The sequence below is a fragment of the Rutidosis leptorrhynchoides genome, chromosome 3 (assembly GCF_046630445.1).
Source record: "Rutidosis leptorrhynchoides isolate AG116_Rl617_1_P2 chromosome 3, CSIRO_AGI_Rlap_v1, whole genome shotgun sequence".
Lineage (NCBI taxonomy): Eukaryota > Viridiplantae > Streptophyta > Magnoliopsida > Asterales > Asteraceae > Rutidosis > Rutidosis leptorrhynchoides.
In genome coordinates this window covers 539,692,219-539,707,219 of record NC_092335.1, presented here as the reverse complement: position 1 = coordinate 539,707,219, position 15,001 = coordinate 539,692,219, and positions in this window count along the sequence as shown.

Genomic DNA, 15,001 nt, shown 5'->3' with positions numbered 1-15,001 from the left:
TGTGCGAAAAGTTCATCTGTGAAATGCGAATGATTATGAAATATTTTATACTTTGTTTCATAATGTTGTAGTATTTCGCAGTGTTTCGATAGCAAAGTGATGAAATTGCCCACTTTTGCATGAAAATTATTGCGAAAGGAATTTTATATCCTAAGTATTTGATTTTGCCAATGCTTAGATGCTTCGCAATGCTAATTAATTGCCTAAGGATCGTTTCGGTGGACTTAGAAGATTCATAACATATAAATATATACGCATACAGTTTGTCTCGCAAAAGTACGCATTTATTATGTGCACAATAATAAAAGTTGGAAATTGCAAAGGACAAGTCCGTGTTATGAATATCTGATAATGAAAGTGCTATATAAATAAAAGTACTTGCAAATATAAGAAACAGCAAAATTTTATTAATAATAACGCAGAGGCAGCTGCGTGCTGTTATACAAGGCGAGTTTCTACTCCTTGGTTAAGTCAAGTTTGATGATGTCATCTGCAGTGACATCCTCTCGCTCGCTTATTCCGGTTATTTTAGGGAGGGGAATTTCGGCTATGCCCTGCTGAGCAACTGCGTATGCTGATTTTGCCTCTTCTAAAGAGCAAAGGCGATCAGCAATGGCAGATGGTAGTAGATCTGGCAGTGGGCAGTTGATGGCAATTTCGTCCATAAACTCTACCCTTTCACGTAGTCTTAATGCGGCAGCGAATGTAGAAAAATTCGTGGAAACAGGCTTGGAATTGAGTATTTTCCTAGCCAATTCGAGGAGATGTTGGCGGAGCTTGGTGAACTCAAGCTGCGCAGAAGCTTTAGAAGCTAAAGTGCTGTCTCGCTCTGCTGTAAGCTTCGCCACATCCTCTTATGGCGATTTGATGGTGGCTTGAAAGTTGTTTTCTTTCTCAGTCGCAGTAGAAACCTGTTGTTTCAGCTCGTCAACGGTGGTTTTTGCTGCGGTGAGTTCGTAGGAGAGGTCAACACAGCATTTCTCGCTGTCCACAGCTTTGGCCTTCTCAGTGTGATATTTTGCTTTTCAGCTTCAAGAACGTTGAAAAACTGTTCTTGACGGCACATCATATCATATGCAGAATTGAAGCACATGTAAAAATTTTGAACAAAACTGTTATGCGCATCCAGCGCAGAGAGCTTGGAGAATTCACGGCGAAGTTCGCCGGGGATTGCTAACTTCATCTGTTGGCGCTGGTCCAGAGCAGCAGCAGCTGAAGCATAAGTGTATCCTGATAAACCATCAATCGGCACCCCGTAAGAGTCAGGTGGAGTGCGGAACAACTCTGTGATTTGATCAAGAGTGTTTGGGCTCGCAAAAATAGGATCTCCAGTGGAATTGCCTGCAAGATAAAGCAATTGGTTAGCTAGCGAAACAAATGAATAATGCATGTTATTCACATGAAATAATAATCGCGATATACCAGTTTGCTGGTCCCCTTCGTAATCCGGCGTAATTGGATTATCTAAAAGAACGGGTCTTGTTGTTTGAGCTTTTTACTGTGTGATTGAGGCGGCGTCTGTACTGATCGCTTGGTGGAGCTTGGCTTTGTATAAGGAGATTTGGAGGTTAAGTCGACAATTGGAATGGATTGCTTCTCTTTCGATGATGCTGATTTAGCCTCCGGGCTTGTTAATAGTTTGGTGATCAAGGTTTTTGGGTTAACCTTGCTATCAACCTCGTCGATTTTCATTTTTGGAATGAAGGTAAAAGTTGTGAATAAAAAGAAGCAGGTTATAAAGGCTAATCGAGAATTTGATTAATTGCGAAGTACTTCAGTGTAAGCAAGTGGGAAATTTGTTATTTTGGTCCACGATATATATAGGGGATGCAAATGTAATACTTGATTGTGTTAATTCAAACGGTAACATTTTAGATAATGAGTAACAACGGTAACTTAGTTTGCTGTAACGGTAACAAAGGTAGAGCGAAATTGTCTCAATGCGAGTCATAGTTATGACTACTGCGAATTTTTAGAGTTTATCATGATACATTTGCTATGCGAAATGTATCATAATAAACTGGGGGGACTTGATCATATACATAGCATTGTATATCTATATTTTATTTGCTATAGGCTAAAAGCAGAATTACGCGAATTATAATCCAAAGTTATGCAATATCAGCTGAAAATAAGCACAGCAGTTATGTTTTTGCATTAACAAAAGACTGCGGGTTAATCCGCTATGTTTTCGCGGATAGTTAGGCAATCCGCAAACCGCGGATATTTCGAATACTATAAATAGAGAGCATGGCCTCTCATTTATAGGTTGTTAATTCTCTGCCATTCGCCGAAGCCTTTGTAATTTCCACTTGTGATCTTGCCCAAGGGATTTTTGCATCGCGCTAAGGTGAATCATGCTAATTGACAATCAAGACCGGGTCGGGGTGGTTGATCACTTGATTGCTAAAGTGATAGATGATCATCGGGGCCTAAAATAATCATCAAACATCCCATCCTCCATCTTATTATTGCACTCAATCCTTAATTAAGTAATAACTTGATTTAGGATTGATCACACAACGCCATCACAATCGAGCAAGAACCACCTATATCGTACATAGGCACAAAACAATAACTCTCTAGAAGAGAAGCCGACACGCAAAGTACTTAACCAGGAATCCCACCTTGCTCGTTGAGCACATCCATTATCTCTCAAAGATAGTCACCATTAATACCTTGGTGATAATTTAACTCCAATATAATTGGTACAATTTAATTCAAATAATACCCTTACCACAATCGACCAACGTAGATGTCAACACTAGCCCCGAATCTACACGGGCTCCGTCCAACATCAACTCACTAAAAACCTCTTCGTGCGGGAGTACAAATTCCCCCACTTAGAACTCCGTTCCGTAACCACATCATTGAGATAATAGTATCCCACGCAATTACTATTCACTCGACTTAGTCAACCGTCAAGTCCGTCTCCGTCTCACCGAGACTCATACAACCAATACGCCAAAGAAAGACAAGATCCATCCATCTTGTATCCCGTGATATACACATCACAATACCCTGCTCTATCCTTGAGCATATGAAGGGTTTCGGATCATCCTTCGCTACTTCAACCGAAATACTTACCAAACCGTACAAGTATTACTCTAGCAATCATCGAGTTGCTATCACTTGTAACCTCCACACCGTCACTCGAACACCTAAGGGTTTCTTGCCGGTACCCTAAGTTCAATGTAACCGTAACACCATCGGAGTCGAATACCACGCTGGTAGGTATGGAAGAGGCACCTAACATTGTGTCCCGTAGACTCCATTACCAACATTCATCGAGACCAAAACACTCAATCTATAGGGTTCCATCCACCCGACGAACCTTATGGTTCATCAACTTCAACACGAAAGCGAACACGCGCTAACATCCGAACACCAAAGCCCGTTTCCATGGCTTGGTAAAAACATTTTCCCAAACACTAAGGAATGCTTGGTTGCACCAAGTCTTACGCCCTTCATCCGCCAATCCAAACGCCACTGTAGGGTAATTCCATTAGGAATGTCACCAGTAACAATAATACGCACAACACAATGCATTTAACAAACCCGAACTTATCGGCACATAATAAATAATCACAGGACATATTTATTAAAATGAAAAGTACCTTAACGTCTTCTCGCCACACCCGTCCCCGCTAACTCGGGACACTCCGACTTGCGATGTCCTTCTCCTTGGCAATTGAAGCACACCGTGACATCACCCTTTGGCACTGAACATTCCCAAAACTTGTGACCTCTCCCACCACAATTGTAACACTAGTATAACAACCCTCATATTTCCATGCCTGAATTGACTAATTTGACTATAGGGTTGTTATCCATACGTAATATATAATTAAATTCGACGTTGATCAAATATTTATTTTTAGTCGACACTTTTTGTTAACTAAAGTTTACACTAATTATATAAAATAACTTTAGTTAATATTAATATTAATGCGTATTATATTTAAAACTATATGTAACATAATTATTAATTAAATGATAAGTTATTTTAATCATTATATATATTTTTAGCTTATAAAAAAATAAAAATAAAAAGAAATAAGATTTTTTTTATAAATTAAATAATGAGCCCATGAATTTTGACTAAATATTTTCAAAAACAAAAACTTATTAAAAACATTTTTAACATGTTTTTATTATTTTGTCAAAATTGGCACCTTTATTTTATTATTTTTTTTCTTTTCACCAACCATTTTTACCTATAAATACATGGCTCCTCATTCATTTTTTCTTGCCAAACACAAAAACTTAAGTTATTCTCTCAAAACCTTGAAGAAAATTTGAGGTACTTTCTATTTTTATTAATTTTTTTCAATATTGTCATTTATATTTATATTTATTTTATATTCTTTGTAAAATTCGAAATTAATTATGTTTATATGTTATAATTAATATTATAAGTGTTATGATGCATAAAAATAATTTTGATAATTTATGAAATATTATTTATAATTAAATACGAATTATGTAGTGTTTAAACGTAAAAACAATGTAAAATTCGTAATAAATACTTTTAACCAAAAATAAAATATATATAATTTTTTCTGAGTTTTTAAAACTTATATAGATCTGAAAAAAATTATAAAAATAATTACTTGGGTCGAATTGGTATTTATTATATAATTAAACTCTATTATTATGTAATTTGAAGGTAAATTAAGAATAAATATAAAATAATTAAAAATATTTTTTTAAATATTTTTTTACAGGTTATTAGATTGATAGAAACTTATAAAAATTATAAAAATAATTATTTGGGTTTATTTAGTAATTACGTAGAATTAAAATTGTTTTGTGAATACATTAAGGGTAAAAACAAAAATAAATACAAAAATATAATAAAAATATTTTCTTAAATTTTTCTACTAATCTATATGATTAACTAAGACTATAAAAATTATGTATGTAATTTTTAGATATTTAATTTATTATTTAGACATTTTTGAATAATGTTCGATTAATAAAACACTATTATTTTTGAAGTAATTTAGGTATTTATTTAAAGATAATTATATTTAATATATATAAGACATACTAAGGTATAATAACTAAATATTAAATAAAACTTAGGTTATATTATCACATATATAATTATTAAGTACATTAATAATTCGTTGTGTGTATACACCTAAAGTGAAGGTTAATCAAAGATAATGTATAATTCATGTGAGCTTCATCGCTACTCACGGTCGTAAGTGAATGATGTCTAGGTTTCCATTTATGGGTAAGCTTGTGGATCTCGAATGCCATGACTTAGATTCTGGTCAAGAGTCCTGGGCCCCCGGTTACATCTGGTCATTCCTGACTTATTCGATAGCAACGAAGTTTGAGTAAAGTTATACAACGTCTTGCTAAAGATTAACCCGAACTTTCTAAAATTGGAAAATTACTATAAGTGGAAACTTTCCATAAATAGTAACCTTCCGAAAATGGAAATTCTTTAGTGAACCATTACTATCAATATAGTACTATATACTATTGTCTGTTAGGCAATGTCTGATCATACGTTCTATCTCTAGGTTGAGATCTCGGTCACGTCCTTCCGTTCAATTCTTTCGTGTGCTACTAAGGTGAACTTCATAGCCCCACTTTTTACTGTTTTATAACTGTTTTATAACTTTTGGGGTGAGACACATGCTTGCTTTATAACTGTTTTACGCTTAGACACAAGTACTAAATTGTTAACTATGCTGCCATGCTTTGATTCATGCTAAATCCCTACCGTAATATCGTTAATTGCTACGTTTAAATGCAAACTTAATTATTGTGAGTAGGCCTATTGAGAGTAACGTCTCTAACCATTCGACCGTTGGTCTTTGGTTACATAATAATGATTCCACGACACTGACAGTACAAGGTGTCATAGGGTAAACTTGTTTAGTAGCGATATTACAAACTGCAGCAACACTTTTAGATTGATATTTCTATATCAATCAACTTTAAACTAAATCTTGTGGTCTAAAACTTTGGATATTATTTATAAACCTGTGAATTTCACTCAACCTTTTTGGTTGACACTTTAAGCATGTTTTGTCTCAGGTGATGATTGAGCTAGCTGTTTGCAACTTTGTGATGATAGGTTTGATGCTTGCATGGAGTCCACATCGCATATTATATTTTAGTTCATAAACATTTATTTTACGTTTTAATAATAATGTAAACATGTATTACTGCTTCCGCTGTTTTATTAACAAAGGTTTTATTTAAAAAGTCTCATATAGAGTCGTTCTCGTTTATACAACTGTGTTATGATATGATTGGTCACAATTACCCCTGGTCCATTTTGGGGGGTGTGACAGATTGGTATCAGAGCAGGTTGTTGTAGAGAACCAGGATTGCATTTTATGTGTGCCTTATACAATTAGGTACCTTAGCAATGTAGGACTACAACTTCCTTTGACTATAGTACCTTTAATTATTGCCTTTAACTGTTAAATGCTACACTATACTTTAGAAACTTTACTTATCTTAGAATGCCGAGCCAACCTAAGAACTCTGCTCACTTTCCTAAGTACTATTCAATTTCTCCACCACATTTAAATGCGACACCGTTCTCGACATTCCTATGTCTTCTATCATAGTTTTGTGTATTACATGAAATGTTATCCATGATTTTTGAAACTTCTATATTTGTTACTATTCATACTCAAACGTATATAACCTCCTTGTTATATCACGTACCTATATGCTTTATGTCTTTATGCATCGGTTTGTGAACCAGAAAATGTCATTGAGTTATCTCAAAGACATTATAATGTCATCACTACTCATATTCATTACTTTTAAATCTTTGATTTCTCGTTATTTTTTTATCATTGAATTTTCTTGACGGATGGCGTCTACGAAACTCTAGAATGGAAGGGTTTGGATTACCGATTTAAAGGATCCTATAGCTCAAGCCCCCTAGACCTGAATAGGCCATTACGAATTGAAAGTCTTTAATCGAAAGATTGTCGGATTACATACTTATCATTTTATGATCTCGACACGTCATACTGCTATTATTGGATTATAGACACATCATATCTTATTATATCTTACCATATCTATCTTAATAAACTTTGTCTAACACTTTTCCTAAATTTTCTCCGTAAATTACGGAAATCTTTTTGTTATATATACGTATATCAAGAAGACAAATATATCATTCAATATTCAACACTAATCTCATAACAAAAACCCTTATTCCGGTCAGATAATATGGATTTCTTACTTGATTCATCGAACTCCTCGAGCTCCAATGGCAGAGTAATCGGAATGAACCAACCAATTAGTCATCACCTTTTCTGGATGAATTGGGGGTGGGTTCGTAGTGTACTTAATCAATGGAGAAGTGAAGAAGGTGATCCTTTTCACCCACCACATTGCCCTATTGGCGAAGAACCTGAAGCACTTACCGGCGAACCCATTCGGAACACTATTTTCACCCTCATTTCCAGGATATCCCGTCACGAATATATAATATATAGAATTTCAGATCTTATTCATCCCCTTGTCCGAACCGCCAATCATTCCGGAATAATAGAAGAAGTCAACGAGCTTCGCGCTCGAGTAGTGGCTTTGGAAAATATGGTGCAAAACCTACGAGCACCAGCAGCAGCACCAGCAGCATAACCAGCACCACCAGTACCATTAGCATCATCGCCAACAGCATCAGTTTCGCCAACAACAACATCTGCATTCCACGCCTCAACATCACACTCAGTACCTCAAACATTAACATCATATGCCCCATAGATACCAAGGAATATTAGTAATAATGAGTTAAGATGTATTGACTCATTCTTCCTGAAGAATTATATATGTATACTTTATATATATATGGTTTGGAACAATAATAAATATTTTCGTACTAAGCTATTACGTGTGAATCTTAACTAGTAAATACTACTCGGTTAATTCATATCACTAATATGCTATGATGTACATCCTTCGTTAATGACTTAACAATCGTTAATCACTGCTTCAGCACACTAAACTCCATTGTCATAATAAATCAAGTGTATTTTTCAAATACATGTTTGATTTTACACTTCCATTTTCGATGTACTCAAAACTTTCTAGAAAACATTATTCGTGCCTTGTGAATTTCACAAGAAATCCACGAGCACCAACATCATATACCGAGATATATCAATAACAATGAACGATGAAGTATTGATTCATAACTTCATTAGCGAAATATTTCGCGACAATTATTAAATCTCTAAGGTTTTGGAGATTATTAATTCTCATTTCAACCGTAAATCAAATGAGTTTAATATTATATTAACTCATTAAATCCATGATTACATCTGAAATAAAATATATATGTACGTATATTTTCATAAAGATTGTAATTAAATATTCTGTTGTACAAACTGTTGACGGTGAAAATATTTTAACGGGTAGGTAATACCCGAGAAATATTTATATCTCACATTAATATGTTACACCGTACATTCTTCAATTCTGATTCAACAGTCATTAACTATACTACTTACATCCACATATGTATCCGTTCACTAAAGAACAACCATTTTCATATAAATTCAAATACATATTCTGATTTTGACATATCGGAATTTAAGTAAAACTTTAGCAAGTGTTATCTTCTTAAAGATCACTACATTCATGAATTATATTCATTCGTATTCTATGATGAATTATCACATCAAACCACCGAACTTACCATTCCTTACTTTTGAAAATCACAAACATTTCTTCGTCAACTGTTAGATCCATTGATGGATGCATCTTACGCTTAAACACTTCAAATTTAAAATTTTTGAAAACATCCTTTGAATCTTGACGATCACAATCAGCGTTCAATCATCTAAAAACGAAATTTCTTGAAACCATCTCAGATTGATAACCGACGATTCAAATATGGCTGCATTAAATGCAGAGGAAACAGCAAAATTGTAGATGGCCTAAATGGCCAGGAGTTTGATGATAAAGAATGGGGTATTGGGAACGCTCGATAGAAAATTTGGTGCTGAAAAACGGATTGAGCAAACCATGAAGGAGACCGTGGACAAATCACAAGGATTAAACCTGTAATCAAAGAATCTAGATGATTCGATTTCTGATGAAAATCACAAAAGATCTCCTTACGCATTCTAAATCCTTACAGAAGAATTTTTCTCGTTATCATTTGATCTTAGAAAATTCTAAGATATCATCGTATCTTTCGTTATAAATATCCTCCATATTTCTGAAGATACATTCATAACTACTCTTGTCCGAAATTATTTATCACTTCGCACTTTCTGTGTTACATAATAAAGGAAACTGTTTTAGTTTCTATATTTCTATAACATACAAGTTTAAATTTTGAATGATTTGAGGTAGTGTTGGGAATTGAAGCATGAGTTAGTATAATATAATGATGTCAGGCCAACGTGATTATATTACAGTAAGTCATGCTAAATTTTTAATGGAAGATGATGATTCATAGACTTTATAATCATCATTTGCCATGTTACATGACTTTTACATTCTACTTAACCTATGAACATATCAAGAACATATATTCTTGATAGTTCTATCCTTAGTAATTCTAGTAATTTGACAAATCAAATCGTGCTATTACCTTTCCTTCTGCTTTGTATGTTATGATCATTTGAAACTCCATACCTACGAATTCTAGACCATTATTCGCTTGACTTGAAGTCGGGAAGGAAAAACAAGAGCATAGAGCTCCGACATATAAGGAAAAATATAAAGCCCGATAACAACACGGAAATTACAAACCGTGTATATCAATGCGTATAGCAACATAAAGACACGGGAGAATTAAAAATACTATAACCCCAAGGTAATTGTAGAAGCAAACAGATTCCTCAGGGGGTAAATGAAAAAGAAGAATGACAGAAACGATAGTCAGAAAAATATCCAGGATAAGAACTGGATGGAGCATTTTTACAATCTTTAAAAGTATGAATCGAGAAAGAAAGTATAGAAGTGGTGAAGATAATGAAACAAAAGAAGCTAATTTATAGCAAAATTCTAGACACAACAATCAAGGCAATTTTAATTTCCTTAATTACCGGAGAATCAAATCTTATACAGATTATAAAGATTTCCTTTAAATCCCTTGAATTCCGGAAATCACCTTTAATTATGTCAAAAGTTAAGGCAAACTGATATTTCCTTATTTCAAACTTTTAAGATAACTTCATTTATACTTTTCCTATAATCAAACCGTTTTATCCATATTACCCAATGTTGATAAAACAATATTTTCAACTCATATTCATCATTCTTGTTGTAAAGAATGACAATCTCTATCAAATTTCACGACTATGATTTTCATGAACTCCTTTCTATTTTGTCTACCCTAGCGTGGTGGCATAAACGCTCAAGGTTTAAACGAGCTCGATATTATTCATAACACATTTTATATATCCAATTTACTGAAATGACTTGTATAACATCATCATTTTGAATGATCTCCGCATTAATAATAAAATGCACTTCGTAGAAGAACTTGTAGAAATTATGGTTTGTATGATTTTAATTCTTGAAACAGAACAATATTCTATCCGTTGGAATTCACGCAAGGCCCCGAGCATACCAGGGAACGTGAAAACCAAATAAAACGTAAATATCCTCGTCTATGTACGAACAACACCGATTAATGGCAACAACTAAATTTCGGGACGAAATTTCTTTTAACGGGTAGGTACTATAACAACCCTCATATTTCCATGCCTGAATTGACTAATTTGACTATAGGGTTGTTATCCATACGTAATATATAATTAAATTCGACGTTGATCAAATATTTATTTTTAGTCGACACTTTTTGTTAACTAAAGTTTACACTAATTATATAAAATAACTTTAGTTAATATTAATATTAATGCGTATTATATTTAAAACTATATGTAACATAATTATTAATTAAATGATAAGTTATTTTAATCATTATATATATTTTTAGCTTATAAAAAAATAAAAATAAAAAGAAATAAGATTTTTTTTATAAATTAAATAATGAGCCCATGAATTTTGACTAAATATTTTCAAAAACAAAAACTTATTAAAAACATTTTTAACATGTTTTTATTATTTTGTCAAAATTGGCACCTTTATTTTATTATTTTTTTTCTTTTCACCAACCATTTTTACCTATAAATACATGGCTCCTCATTCATTTTTTCTTGCCAAACACAAAAACTTAAGTTATTCTCTCAAAACCTTGAAGAAAATTTGATGTACTTTCTATTTTTATTAATTTTTTTTCAATATTATCATTTATATTTATATTTATTTTATATTCTTTGTAAAATTCGAAATTAATTATGTTTATATGTTATAATTAATATTATAAGTGTTATGATGCATAAAAATAATTTTGATAATTTATGGAATATTATTTATAATTAAATAAGAATTATGTAGTGTTTAAACGTAAAAACAATGTAAAATTCGTAATAAATACTTTTAACCAAAAATAAAATATATATAATTTTTTCTGAGTTTTTAAAACTTATATAGATCTGAAAAAAATTATAAAAATAATTACTTGGGTCGAATTGGTATTTATTATATAATTAAACTCTATTATTATGTAATTTGAAGGTAAATTAAGAATAAATATAAAATAATTAAAAATATTTTTTTAAATATTTTTTTACAGGTTATTATACTGATAGAAACTTATAAAAATTATAAAAATAATTATTTGGGTTTATTTAGTAATTACGTAGAATTAAAATTGTTTTGTGAATACATTAAGGGTAAAAACAAAAATAAATACAAAAATATAATAAAAACGTTTTCTTAAATTTTTCTACTAATCTATATGATTAACTAAGACTATAAAAATTATGTATGTAATTTTTAGATATTTAATTTATTATTTAGACATTTTTGAATAATGTTCGATTAATAAAACACTATTATTTTTGAAGTAATTTAGGTATTTATTTTAAGATAATTATATTTAATATATATAAGACATACTAAGGTATAATAACTAAATATTAAATAAAACTTAGGTTATATTATCACATATATAATTATTAAGTACATTAATAATTCGTTGTGTGTATACACCTAAAGTGAAGGTTAATCAAAGATAATGTATAATTCATGTGAACTTCATCGCTACTCACAGTCGTAAGTGAATGATGTCTAGGTTGCCATTTATGGGTAAGCTTGTGGATCTCGAATGTCATGACTTAGATTCTGGTCAAGAGTCCTGGGCCCCCGGTTACATCTGGTCATTCCTGACTTATTCGATAGCAACGAAGTTTGAGTAAAGTTATACAACGTCTTGCTAAAGATTAACCCGAACTTTCTAAAATTGGAAAATTACTATAAGTGGAAACTTTCCATAAATAGTAACCTTCCGAAAATGGAAATTCTTTAGTGAACCATTACTATCAATATAGTACTATATACTATTGTCTGTTAGGCAATGTCTGATCATACGTTCTATCTCTAGGTTGAGATCTCGGTCACGTCCTTCCGTTCAATTCTTTCGTGTGCTACTAAGGTGAACTTCATAGCCCCACTTTTTACTGTTTTATAACTGTTTTATAACTTTTGGGGTGAGACACATGCTTGCTTTATAACTGTGTTACGCTTAGACACAAGTACTAAATTGTTAACTATGCTGCCATGCTTTGATTCATGCTAAATCCCTACCGTAATATCGTTAATTGCTACGTTTAAATGCAAACTTAATTATTGTGAGTAGGCCTATTGAGAGTAACGTCTCTAACCATTCGACCGTTGGTCTTTGGTTACATAATAATGATTCCACGACACTGACAGTACAAGGTGTCATAGGGTAAACTTGTTTAGTAGCGATATTACAAACTGCAGCAACACTTTTAGATTGATATTTCTATATCAATCAACTTTAAACTAAATCTTGTGGTCTAAAACTTTGGATATTATTTATAAACCTGTGAATTTCACTCAACCTTTTTGGTTGACACTTTAAGCATGTTTTGTCTCAGGTGATGATTGAGCTAGCTGTTTGCAACTTTGTGATGATAGGTTTGATGCTTGCATGGAGTCCACATCGCATATTATATTTTAGTTCATAAACATTTATTTTACGTTTTAATAATAATGTAAACATGTATTACTGCTTCCGCTGTTTTATTAACAAAGGTTTTATTTAAAAAGTCTCATATAGAGTCGTTCTCGTTTATACAACTGTGTTATGATATGATTGGTCACAATTACCCCTGGTCCATTTTGGGGGGTGTGACAACTAGATGCACTAGAATCTAATATACTCGTCTGTATACCACCCGTGCTCACACTTGCACCCTTAGTTCTCTTACTTGGAGCACCATACGAAACAACCCTTCTCTTACTTGAAGGTTCACTAACTACCGATCGCGAATGCGATTCGAAACCCCTAGCCACGGCGAATAACTCCGCGAACGAGTTCACTTGACCAAGGCTAATTTTGTTCCGCAAGTCATCATTCAAAGTTCGATAGAAATCTCCCATCAACGTACTATCACTTTCGTTATACTCCGGGCAAAAACGAGCCTTCGCCATAAAGGTCGTCTTGAGAGTATTCAAATCCATAGAACCTTGTTGCAAATTTCGCAACTCGTCACGCAACTCCGTCAAATCGGCTTGCGTTCGGAACTCCTCGAAGAATTCCTTCTTAAAATCGTCCCACGATAACCCCATAAACGATTCACCACCAACAATATCAATTTTACCATCCAACCAATCCTTCGCCCTACCCCGCAACAAACTAGTAGCGAGTCTTGTCCTCTTCTCGGGAGGGCATTCAATAATGCGAAAACACCCTTCGACATCCGAGATCCATGTTGTGCTTACCAAAGGATCCGGTTCCCGTCATACATCGGAGGTTTAGTCCTCATGAAGCTCTTATGACAACGCTCCATTTCACCACTACTTCGAAATTCGGAATACTTCCTATCCATTTCTTCTCGTAACGCACCCAATTGCTCCGCCAAAGCGGCCGTAACTCTAGTATTAAACTCATCGTTGCTCGTCTCGATGCCGTTTCTTGTCGTCATTCTAAAGAATGCAAAACGATTAGACCATGAAGTATAAAACTACGCACACAACACCGCCCCATCTTGCTCAACACTCGTTGTATTTCACTTGATAAACAAGACTTACACCAGTAACAATGGTAGCTAGTCACTATTACGTGCACACACCGTATCAACTCGTTAGTACAACGACCGCCTCGCTCAATGATATAACCCAATACAAACAAAAATTCTACGCGATATAAACACACGCAAGAATAATATCACGATACAAGCCACAATCCTAGTTAGTTTACCTACACGCTAAGGTAATAACCAATTCCCCGTCCGACCCGTACTCCTACAAGTCCCACAACAAATAAGCACACACAAAAGTCTAAGTCTATGCACCTATCTCAAGTCGCCTAAATCCCTTAGACCATGCTCTGATACCACTTGAAACGACCCAACCCGCCGTTAAACCGACCCATAATTTTTTTTCTTTATAATACATTACCATATTAACATTAAGGTCTCATTTATGTTTTCAAAATGCTTCCATTACAATGATACGTTTAGACAACTTTAAAACGTTTAATACATAAGTTTAAATATCCAAACGGGCATTCACATAACTCGTTTACATCATCAAAACATAGTTTCGACCCGACTAGTTTAATCTCCAACAAAATCGAGCATGGTGATTGGGAAAAACACTACCCAATCCTAAATTGATCCAAAAGCAAAGTCTTCTAAAGCAACCTACAAGAGTCCACTAGTTCCCACGTTTACCCTAGCCGCCATCTTGCGAACCTATAAAAATATAATCAACGAGAGGGTAAGCTAACGCTTAGTGAGTGAGAATATACTACATCCATATATATGCATAAAATGGACACGCCACACAACAATAATCAAATAGCACATACCGGAGTCCGAGCATAAAGGCAAGCTAATCTAAGCATACCGTACGATCGCTATACAACAAGCTAATATATCAACAATGTAAGTACACCAAC